The sequence below is a fragment of the Gallinula chloropus genome (genome assembly GCF_964237585.1).
Source record: "Gallinula chloropus genome assembly, chromosome: 3".
In the NCBI taxonomy this organism is placed as follows: Eukaryota; Metazoa; Chordata; class Aves; order Gruiformes; family Rallidae; genus Gallinula; species Gallinula chloropus.
The window spans coordinates 64,914,165-64,926,518 of record NC_140087.1 but is presented as its reverse complement, the minus strand read 5'-3'; positions in this window follow the sequence as shown (position 1 = coordinate 64,926,518).

Here is a 12,354-nt window from a genome sequence, read left to right as displayed (position 1 = left end):
GAAGCAGTTAAGAGGTTAATAGACTCAATCCGACTTCAAACAGCGGTGCAAACCTCAGAGGTGAACCAAACAGACTGCTATCAAATGAGGAAAACAGATAGTCTTTGTGATGATTTGACTAATTGCAAGAGAGGTTGTCTTGTGCAGACAATACACTTCCCACCGCTTCTCCAAAACGTACACTGTCTGGCTGGGAGTCATCGATCACAGCTTGCACAAGAGTCTTAAAACCCCTAATTCAAGGAAGCAACTGAAGGTAACTGTGTCCCTAAGTCATCTAGGCTCTTTTGAAAACCTCAGTGCTCATCTCCGGGTTCTGGAAAGAGCTGCCTCCCAAAATTTCAGCTCCTGCCGGGAAAGTGTAATGCCATCCCAGCTGTCGCGAAGCAGCATGCTCTGACTTCAGTGGGGGCTTTTCCTGCAGCGAACACCTCACCCGCCGCTTTTCAAGTGGATTAAGCTGTCTGTGGAGAGTCACACAGAAGGCTTTCTTGTGAGATTTCCAGAGCTCCTTGTCTCCAGCCAAGTCAGAAATACTGCTAGCACAGCCACCTTGTGGCATTGGAGTATCTGCGCTTTCAGTCCCGGGAGACAACAGGAAGCGCAGAGTCAAGCCAGAATTTAAAATAAATACGTAAAAGTTAAGCAAATATTTTTTAACCTCTCATGCAGGTTTGGGTTTTGTTTGATTCAGAGTAATAATAATACTTAGCACTTATAGTGTACTTTATAGTTTGAAAGCTCTATACAGACTTTAACTGCTTAGGTTTTGGGCAATGGTCCGGATCAGCTCTTGTTTGATCTGAATCGGTTCTCCATGCCTGGAGAGTGTATTTGAGAAGTCAGAAGAGAGAAGCAGGAATATCCTTTGTGTCTTTTGGGTTCTTCTTTCAATTTTTGACACTGAGCCCATTTGTAGGAAATCATCCCACCTCTTTATACCTTAGTTTACCCAACACAGAACATGTTCTCCAGTCTCGCTTGCAAGCCTGTCATAAGACTTAGTTTCAATGACGCATCTAAGCCCCTCTGACAGTTACTATGCAGATGCAGATGTTTCTCATTCTTTCCCACTTGCCTGGTGAAAATTAAAGCCTAAATTGTGAATGAAATATATACTGGCAGCTAAACAGCTCGAACTGTCCGTGATTACCTATATTGTTCTAATAGTAATTTCATCCACTGCCCGAGGCACAAGGGTTTTGAAAAGGTTACAGTAAAATATGTAAATAGATGAGCCATATGGATGAAAAAAAATCTCTCAGGTCCTAGTGTGTGTCTATTGTGGCTTGAGGTCTCCTTCCAAGCCTTGTTTTTCCAAGAGTCAGCTTTAAAGCTCGGCATAGCTACTGGAGCAGTTTATGATCTAAAGACATATTTACAAGTTCAAACCACTTCAGGAGCTAATTATATTTTGGACATGCTACAATATTTGGATGCCAAAACGTCCTTATTCTTTGAAATGAATGTTTGGTAGCTTTCTCAAGAAGACCTCATTTCACAAACTCCAGTTACAACAAATGAACACATGTTCCTCTTTTTGTTTCCTCTTTTTTTGCTGAATTTGAGAAAAAAAAAAAAAGTAATCATACCGCAATGGAAAACACTTCATTTTCTCATTAAAAAGTACATTTCAGCAGCTTTTCATAACACTGTCCTGCCATCCTCAGCTTTCTGTGAAGGAGGCAGTCTTCTAGTAGCCAGCATGATGTGGAGAATGGACACAAATGACCATGGAAAAAACAAGGAGGGTCTCAGTTTAAGGGGAACAGCAGTGATTAACCAAGGCTTTTTGTTCCTCAGTCAGGTTGTTTATTCCCTCACTTTGAGACTTCTTACAGAAGCAGTGAGTGGATGTGGATGTGGACTGGGCTGGTCTCACCAGACCTGGTCTTTGCTCCGTGCACTACATAGCACTAAGCCAGGTGCTGCTGCCCAGGACAGGAGGCTAAAAGTGGTGGTGAACAGGAGCCCAGCCCTGGCATGGGGGGAGTGCGTCCTGTCTCTGCACGGTGCTGCTCCAGGCGCAGGCAGCAGCTGGTGAAAGGGTAGGAAGCTGCTGGTGGGAGAAAGCTGGAGGCTTTGCATCCCCAGGACCTATCGCAGCATTACTCTGTAATGAGATGCTACTGACAGTGGGTGAAATGCCTGCCCAGTGTGCACATGTCAGAGCCACGTCTGAGTGCAACCTATTCACCATATCTAGAATCAAGTTTTTCAAGTTTCCCTTCTCACAACTGATCATTTACCATCCCTATGATTTTTCTTGCTGCTTATTCTCCGTAGACGTTGCCACCTCTTTGATCTCTACATAAATACATGCAGCTATTGAGCACACTGTTTACATAGATTAAAAGGAATCCTAAACCTTACATATATACACTGATAACCTTAAATCTGATTGGTGATTGAGTACCTGAAAATGGCTTTTACTCTCTGGAATTTTAAGGTTTACAACAACAAGCCAGATGTCTTAAGCCTTAGACAACGTAAGGGGCTTTTTTTTTTCCCCCTTTGAATACAGCAAACACCAGCTTCCAAGGTAAGGTTGGATCTCCAGCAGTGGTGCCTCTGAATACCAGAATGGCATTCGAGCCTGTGAATTTTACTGTGATCCCCAGAGCCAGTTTTATCTTCTATGAGCAGGATCAGTTTATGCATCATCCTGACAGTGTAAGTATCTTGAGAGAGGAGTGCTGTGCTCTTAAGCTCTTCTCTGAACCACAGAAATCAGACCTTAAAGCATAATGTGGTGTGGTGCATGAAGTAACCTGAATGCTATTAAGTCATTGTTAAGTTTGTACAATTTCCGTATGTCTTCAAAACCTGATGAACTGCACTGCACACAGTCCTTCCAGTATAATGGCCACATCTTTGCAAAAGAAAGTTATCAGAAATGTTAGCACAAATCTCAAGAAGGTGAAACTAGATAGCACTGCCACGTGGTTAACATGTATATTAAAGCCAGTAATTTTCGCAGCTTGAATTCCTTGATTCATTTCTTACAGTAGTTGTATCTTCATAAACATCATCTCCAATTCTTGGCACTCTAATTATAATTAAAAGATTGCATTCTGAACAGTGTTCTTGCTGATAAGGCTGCACACTAATATAGACTGCAGTGAGACGAGGGAACAGCTTGTGTGTCTACACCAACACCAACACCAAAACCACTCCAACTTACTAGACAACCTCGCAAACATTCACAGGTCTGTTAATTATAAACTGTAGTCATTAAATGCTATTTTCCTCATGTACACACACCACAGGTCTTCTCTGGATTAAATCTTGCTTGAGCTAAAGGAGATCATTCGGGGAGGCGGGGGAAGGAGGGTTGGGAGAAAAGCACTGTAAGGTCAAGTCACAAAGATTTTTCTGTAGTACCTGTGCTGGGACTTGGGCTTTTGGAGCACAACTACCTGGTGGTGCCAGTGTTGACCCAGAGTTACAGGAGCCTTTGATGTACAGGGCATGGAGACTCTTAGGTGAAGAGGAATCTGTTACCTCATTAATGAGGTTAATCGCGTAATACCACATCTGTGCTGAACACTGCGCTGCTTAGCTCGGCTCATCTAAGGCAACATCAGTTTCAGGGAGCATGTGGTTATTTTTAAAAAACCACAAATGGTGTAAAGAGGCTTCCTTCTACCCGTTTATTTCAGGAAGCCTCTAGACAGGTAGAAAAACCATAGCGATGCCAGCACAAGAAAGATCTTATCTACTAAACAGTTACTTTCAGGAATTAGATGCCACAGTGCACTGATTTAAATGATGCTGAGATCGTATATTAATGAGTTGTGGTGTGTGGAGTTAGTTTGCATTGAATCACACAAAATCCTGAAGCAGACAGCATTTGGAGAAGACCGTACATACACCGAATAAAGACAGGCTGTATATACCTGAATCAGCACATGAATTTGCCATACTCTAAGTCACAAGTACATGGAAATTTACCTCAACAAGAAGAGATACTGTGATAACATTTAACAGATTTATTTTTTTTTCCACCTGGCACTTGACACTTTAGGCCTTTTCAAGTGTCTGACCACCTCCATGTGCTTTGGAAGCCTCTCTGCCAATCCTAACAAGGCCTGAGAAGATCACAGAAGTTTTCACATACTTGGCTGCCCCAACTTATTAAACAGTCTCCTTATAGGATGTTTTTATTTTTCAGTCTATATCCCAAAAATTCTGATGTTCTTGGAAAAGGAAATGTGATTGCGGGTGGGCTCAGGAGTTTCTACCCTTGCTGCTTTCCTACCTGGTCTGAGGAAAGTTCTTTAGACTAGAAAGAGGCTTCTCCCAGACCTCTCTGGGAGGTGATTTCACGGCTCTAACTCACACTGAATGGCTTGTAGCCATACATACAACCACCTCTTTGGCTGATAAAAATGGGTAGAGTGCCAGGGCTTTGCCCTTTCATTCTGTGTAGGACGACTCATGTCATCAAAGACTGCAAAGTCAAGCTATGAATTTTACAGCTGTAGTGTATGGATCACCCACTAAACTCTGCAACTGGGACCTGTAGACCTTTAAAAGCTGTTGCAGTTTTGTGAGGCTGTGCTGCTGAGACAGTTTCTTTAAGCAGCAATTAAGAGTTTTCTGCCAGCCTAAACTATAAACAACAAGCAATTCAAGGCCAATGTCCCTGCCTGAGAGATAGTCAAGCGCCTCTGAGAACCACGTATAGGAGAAAACAACCCGGAAGCAGCTGCATTTTGCCACCGGAGAAGGGAGCGAGAAGATGTAACGAGCTGTGCAGACACCAAGGCAGGAGAAGGGCGGGGGAGGAGGCGGTCCAGGTGCCGGAGAGAAAGATGCCCCTGCAGCCCGTGGAGAAACCCATGGAAAAGGCCGAGACCCCACCAGCAGCCCATGGAGGGTGTCCACACTGGATGGAGCAGGTGGAGACATAGAGAAGACGCGGTGACCCTACGTTGGAACAAGCCCCTGCCAGCACTTGCATCTATGGATGCAAGAGAAATAGAACAGGTTTGCTGGGTGAAGGCTTGGAACCCCATGGAGGACTGGGACTGAGATACACTGTGATAAAGAGATAAAGTCCTGTGGGAAAGGATTCACGTTGGAGAAGTTCATGGAGGACTATCTCCTGTGGGTGAGACCCCACGGTGCAGCAGGGGAAGGGTGTGGATTGAATGCCCTCCCCCCACCACCCTGGCTGAGAAGGAAACCAACATGCAAGGCCAAAGCCCCCATCTTCCAGTCCCTGTCCCCCTTTGCTGCGATCGGGGGGAAGAAGGCAGTGAAATCATGACTAGAGTGAAGTCTGCTAAGAAGGGAGCGGGGGTGGGGGGGTGGGGGTAGTGTGGTTAGAGGTGTTTTAAGATCTGAAAGAGGAAAACAGGTCATGAAGAAGTAACCAAGAACCCCATTTTCCCCAGTCCCTGCCCCCCTGTACTGCGAGCAGGAGGAAGAAGGGAGCAAAATCATGGTTACAGGGAAGTCTGCTTAGAATGAAGTGGTGGGGGGAAGGTGCTACCGAGAACCCCATTTCCCCAGTCCCTGCCCGCCCTGTACTGCGAACAAAGGGGAAGAAGGGAGCAAAATCCTGACAAAAGTCTGCTAAGAAGGGAGTGGTGGGGGGAAAGTCTTTTAAGATCTGGTTGCGTTTGTTTTAAGATCTGGCCACACTACCAACTCTGGTTTTTTCACTGTTCTTTGTAGTGTAGTGTAATGAATTAGGTTGTTTCTCTTTTCTTCAGTCTGTGTTGAGCCTGTTTTGCCCATGTCGTTGATGACAGAATGATCTCTCCCTGTCCTTATTTTGTCTCCTGAGCCTCTTAATGTATATTTTCTCCCCTGCCCAACTAAGAAGGGGAGTAATAGACTGAATTTGGTGGGCATCTGGCCTCCACCCAGGGCTAAATCACCACAAAAGCACACTTCTTGGTGAAAATACGTACATGGATCCAATGCTGACTTTGAAAAAAGGAATTCTCTCTGTCCCACAAAATCTCACACCTTCCTCACTCCACCTTATTTTCAGGTGAAGCCAAGGCAAAGAGAGAGGCTTTATAACGTGTGTTGAAGGTCAGGAAAGCCAGACACTTATTCCTGGTAATGTCTTGCCCCATAAGATAAGCAATCCTGCTGGTCTTGAAGGATGGTTTAGAAAGTCAGAGTAGGGTACACTTCCATTAATATTCTATCTCTATCTCTGAACCAGTCTTCTTGACCCCATGACTTACAGGGAAAAAGGCACTTCTAGAATGTGACTTAAATCTTCCTGAGACAGATGATGAAGTTGGCCAAAAGAATTATGTCCTTGTATAGCCATATCTCTCCATGAAGAGGCTAGCTAGATGTAGGAAACTACTCTGAGCACTGGAGATGTTAAGAAAAGTGAATATCACTGGAAGAGACTTTCCTAAAGATACCCAAGGCCTCTGATTTAAGGAAATGATAATATTGCAAGAGTTCAAAAAAATTATTTCCTAAGCTACCAAGACATGATGAACTCTAGAGATTTCCTAAATGATGTTTCATGCTATTGTCTTCAACCTTCCTTCCTTCTGCTTTCCTGAAGTTAACTGTGGATGAAAGAAAATTATTCTGAGGACTGATGACTATTGAATCCCTGTAAGTACGGGCAGCCTACATAATCACAGTTGGTTTCTATAGCTTTTTGGGTTTGGGGAAATTGTCTGAATTTCTTTACAGCCTACCTTATGTTTTCATGCCTACTTGGCTCCCCTAGCCAGTATATTTGAAGGTCAGAGGCAATGTTTCATCTACCCCTACCCAACCTATCACACTCTGTTCCCATCCATCTATCTAGATTGCTTAATGTTCCAAACCATGGTGGCTCCTCTTCTAGCTCTCCACACTGTTCCCTCCTAACAGAAACAAAGTACAGGAGTGAGAGGAGGAAAGAGATCTAGCTCTGTATGTCTTGCTACTGCTTTAGACCAAGGTGTGTAAAGTGCCAAGGTCTGAACCCTACAATAGCCTGTACTATGAGTCTGAATATCTCAGAAGAAAAATGCATGTTTCAGTGGTTTTGGATGGTAGCTAAAGAAATATCAATGATGCTGTCTCATGGCCTTGTGTCCCTTGGTTGTCCCCCATTGCCACCTGCCCTGGACCAAGTTGTCATCTTTGTTCACACCTGCTGAATCCTTTCCAGCAATGTATCAAGTATGAAGAACATATAATCTCTCAGGAGCCATGGGCAGATTTCTTCTTAGTAACTCCTATTATTTAAGTCAAACTTGAAGAGTCTGGTGGATCCCTACAGAAAACCTTCAAGGCTGATGAATACTCCTATGATGTGATTTGTTCTGCCATTGCTGGTCCACCAGTCAAGAGAACTGTTATTGAGCAAGAAGAGCAGAAGGTATCGTGCACATCAGAGAGAAAGTGCTGCCAACTCCTCTGGCTCCTCTGTACCGATCCTATTTGATACCAGTGGGATACATTTATCCAGAGAATGCCTGACTGTCAGCAAAAAGGGCAGATCTTCTTTTCAGCATTTGTCTTCCTGCAAAGATTAAGGACCTGGTCTCTAACTCTTTCTGTCATGGAGAACTTGCTCCTTTAATGTGGGTCCAAAGTCCCTGCAACTGAACATATGCTTCCCAGATGGACCTAATTAAGACTATGTGGTGGTATTTGGGGGTGAATAAATAGAGAAAGAGGAAACTTGCTTAGTGGGAGGTCTATGGAAAGAGATGCAGAGCACTGAGAACTGGGAGACCACTAGAGTGACCAGCTGGTGTCTTCTCACTGAGTGCCACAAAGCAAGGAGGTCCTGGACTGAGTCCTTCATGTTACAGAGTCGAGCTTGAGAGCCAAAGGACATGGGGAACAGCAGAAACAGCAAAAAGTAGATCTCACAGTGTGTCTGGAGAGAAAGAACTCTGAAACATGTCAACTGAGACATTTGTGCAGGGAAAGACAAGGGAGGAAGGCAGCTAAAGGGGCTGTTTGTGATGGCAGATTAAGAGCTGTGGAAATGGCATAACTACATTTGTCATGTTTGTAGTACAGAGCTAGTACATTTTCAGCCACTTGTATATCTGAGGAATGCTACTTTTGTATTGTTGCCTCAGAGGGTCACATCTTCTTAAAGGATAATGTTCTTAAAGGATTCAGTAATTAGATTTTCCTTACGTGCTGTAAGGTAATTGCTCTGACACTGTCTCCTCAGGTAGGGCTACTGACCATCTCTCATTGCTTGCTGTACTCACCAATCTTTCAACAAGCAGGACTTGAGGACCTGCAGTGTTGGAAGGCGTTGGTGAGGCTGGAGGAGAGTCAGGTTAACAATAAACAGAATATCATTTGATATTACCAATGCAACGTGAAGCAGAGGAATGGCTGCAGCATTGTGGTGGTAAATGCTTTGGACCAGTCACTGCTCTTGGCCATGGATGCAGCACCTGGAAGAGTGGGACTACATTAGGGTTTCTGGGAACTCCTGTCATGCTACTAATGAACAAGTGTGGACTTCTCCAGTCAAATGGTTGGCTAAAGGAGGCCCATTCTTCAGCTCCTGAACTCACATTTAGTTCTGCCTTACAGACCTACTGAAATCCAATGGGACAAGTGACATCATGGTTGTGAAACTAGGACTGGGTTTCATACAAAACCAGTTTCACACACCAGGATTTTTACATGGCCTTGAAAAAGACCAAGAGTTATATGTTACTGGTGCAATTTTGTAGTAACTGTGACTTTATTGGAAAGTTTTTGTTAGAAGTCCTGTAATCTACCACATCAAGGTCCACTGATCTCCCTAGGGACAATGACCAATTCATCTCCTCACATCTAGCCTGGGTTAAGAGGCAAAAACTGAATATCTCAGGGAAAGTGATTTCTGCTCTCATCTCATCCTTCAAAAGATTCAACACAGCAGAGGGGGAGCCATGGTGGTGTGGGCAACCTTGTAAGTGTGCACAGAGAAATCCGAATACTCTGGAAATGGAACAGTTTTTGTCTGAGGAATGAGACTTCCAGAGGTTGTTCAGGCAGTTTACTGTGCCTCCGAGCAGAAAGATGGGATGCAGGTAGGTGTTTGTGTGGGTCTACCATGTCAAGGAATAAATTCAGGTAAATTATTGGGAGAGAAAGAACATGTGCAAACACAGCAAGCACAAACACAGCAATTCAATTTTTTAGGGGGAGAACCTGGCAATTGCACCTAGTTCTTCCAAGCAGGTAACAAGTTTGCTTCAAACATTTGTTTATTTTTTTAAATGTCTTGTTTGCCATCAAATCATCCAATTTATGGTTTATCTACAGGTGTTTTGTGAGACAGGAAATTACACAAGATTCTCTGTGTAAGAGCTCTTTCCTGCTTCCCTCCCTCTCTGCAACACTCTCCTCCCTTGGTTCTGAGCCTTTTCCAGAGTCTGACTCTAGTCCTCAGATCCAAGGATGGGATTTTTTTCTCAGGGAAGACTCCCTTAGACCTCTGGGCTGCAACAGTTCCAGGAATGTGGCTATGGGAGAGCAAAACCCCAGAAGAAATATGAAGCTCATTTCTTAACTAGAATTATGATTTATGACGAACAGCTGAACAGACTATGCAAGGTTTCATTTAAACAGATTTGAAGGCCACAATGATTTAGTAGAACTGTATATTCTTACTCTTTTGTGAGACTTATACATCACACATGTAAGTACCGGGCTCCTTTTCCTACTGTCTCTGTGTTTAGGCTTACACGTGATAACCATGTGCTTTCAGCACCTCACAGGCACAAATGGGTTTTTTTACCAGAAAGCCCCTCGAGAAATAAGGGGTGGAGAAATGAAATTAATAGATTAAGCATGTTCAGCAAAGATGTAGACAGGATGGCACCATGCCCCAGGTTTCTCCTGTCTCAGTGCTAGTGCCTTGGTTGCTCCCTTTCCCCTTCATTCTGCTGTTGTGGTGGCAACTCTTCCACAGCCAGAGCTTCATCATACATCTTTATGTTATTGAAACAAGCGACAGCTTCTGTCTGGGAGTGCCCCCAGCTCCCTCACGGGGTGGAAGCATGCCTGGGCCTGGAAAGCTCATCAGTCACCCCAGGGGTTGCTGGCCCCTGCCACCAGGAGTTCTTTGCTGTTGTTGCCTTCATTGCAACTTAGACAAAGAACCCACCTGAACTCCAGGCAGAGAAACAAGTATTCGCACACAAAGAGCAGAAACATGGAAACACACTAGCTTAAAAAGTCACAGAAGAATCAATGAGTCCACCCAAACATAACCAGCGGGCTCTATCTACTTAACCTACTGTTTTGCTATAGACAACCTCACCCAGTCAAACACATTTCTTTCCAAAAGGCAGGTGCACACACTTGTACCTGCTCTCATTTCAGTAATGCAATACAGAGCCTCCCCTTTTATGCCAGGTCTAAGACAGGGAGAACTATTTAAACTTTGAAGAAGGAGCTTAGCCCCCACCTCTGTCTAAACCATGCAGAAAGGGAATAACTTAGAAATGTTCTCATTCCTGACAGGTTTTTGTTTGGAGTGGTGCACTAGATGTGAGGGGTTGAAGGATATTTTCTCTAAGTCTTCCATTATTGTGATTGAAAAAGTTAGTCAGCTTGAATGTATTTCCTTTGGCAAAATAGCTTTGAAGTAGGGAAGAGCCTTCACTTTTGGAGATCAGGGAAATGTGGTGTCAGTTTGTGAATGTATTTGACTGCTTTTGATAGCCCACTAGAAATCAACTGTAAATTGAAGTTCCCAAATTTCCTTTAAAAATCTGGTCTAAAGTACCCTTCAGGATCCTGTGTGTCACTTCCACTTCAGTGGGTGAGCAGTGAGCTGAATACTGGTTTCTTGCATCTCAAAGGAAGGCACAAAATCCCAAGTGTGCTTTCTACCACACAGTTATTGAGAAAATTTCTCTGTAAATGGCATTTGGCAGACTGTCTTCACTGAATGTAGAAATAACTGTGTCTACTTTTGCACTCCTCCTCGCTTTCAGATTTAATTGTATATTGCTTATAGTTTTTCATACTGTAGAAGCCCGATGTATATGAGAAAGTCTTTTCTTGCACTTACTAGACAAATGACCTGCTCTGGGACCAGTGTTGGTGGAAGCCAAGCTACCTTTTATTAATAGATCTGTGTGGTACATAATTGTAACATAAGATTGCATAATATATAATGTGTTTCTAATTTATCTATGCCCAGATAGCATATAGTTAACATCCTTTATTTATGATTCTACTTCTCTTAGAATAGTAGTCCAAAACCTGATTAATGTCTCTAGTGTCACCTGTGTATCACTAGGAAGTAAGGTTGAGCACTGTATGGAAATGGCGTTTACAACATCTCATGGAGCGGCCAACCAAGACTGATAGAGCTGTATTGGCTTTTTCGCCACAGACAAGTGGTAGAATAGGATCAGAATCCATTTCTTCCTACTCCACTATCCATGTTACTTCTTCTGAAAGAGATAACCAAAACCTCTTCAGGGTACTGATTGTGTTTTATTAGCATTAGTTTCAGACCATGGAGGTCAGGTCCATAGCCTAAGTACTTTCAGTACTTAGCATTGGGTGTACAGCATTGGGTGTACACTCCAGTATTTGGATGTAGAGCTGGTCTTGTGCCAAAGACATATACCACCCGGAGGAACTAGGTTTACATGCTGATCTTGATGCCACAATATGCTGAAACTTTTGAGTTTATTCCAAAGACTTCATGGATGTGTAGGCCTTGAAATTACTATTGCAAATGAATTCTAACATCTAACCTGTGAGTAGAGAGTGGCTCAGCTCCTAACATCTAGAAAGGTCACAGTAAATCCCTGTGATTTGAAAACATAATGTGTTCAGAGGCGTATGTGCACACTGCAGTGAAGAAATCCTGCTTCACACATGGTAAAATAAAAGCTTGGGGGAAAAGTTACTGCTAAGGTGGGTTGCATATGTGTTTTTGCAAGTGTGTTTATGTAGAGTTTTTAGATCCCCAAACCAGAGGCCTTGCTCAGGCAAAAATCCAACTGGCTGAAATGGAAATGTTGCCTTATGCAGTCTGCAAAACTGGGCTGGGAGTGCGTGTTTGTACATTCTCAGTGCATGATAAAGGTCAAGGAAAGGTTGCCAGGACTCCTTACTTGTGCCTCCCTCCTCAATACGTACCCAAGATGCAGGTAAAATTCCCATGTCTTTCAAAGAGGCTGCAGAATTTGGCTCACTGGGTATCAAAACAGCCCTGAACAGTGGAGTATAGCTAAATTATTCCAACACCAGACAAATGGGTCTGCCTAACCTAAGCCATAACATTTGAATTATTAATGTTCTCTAATAAAGGGGATAAAGTGTCTGTAGAACAGAGTGTTTCAGAGCTCTGTTAAAGATCATGCCTATTTTAATTTAGAAGTTCATCTT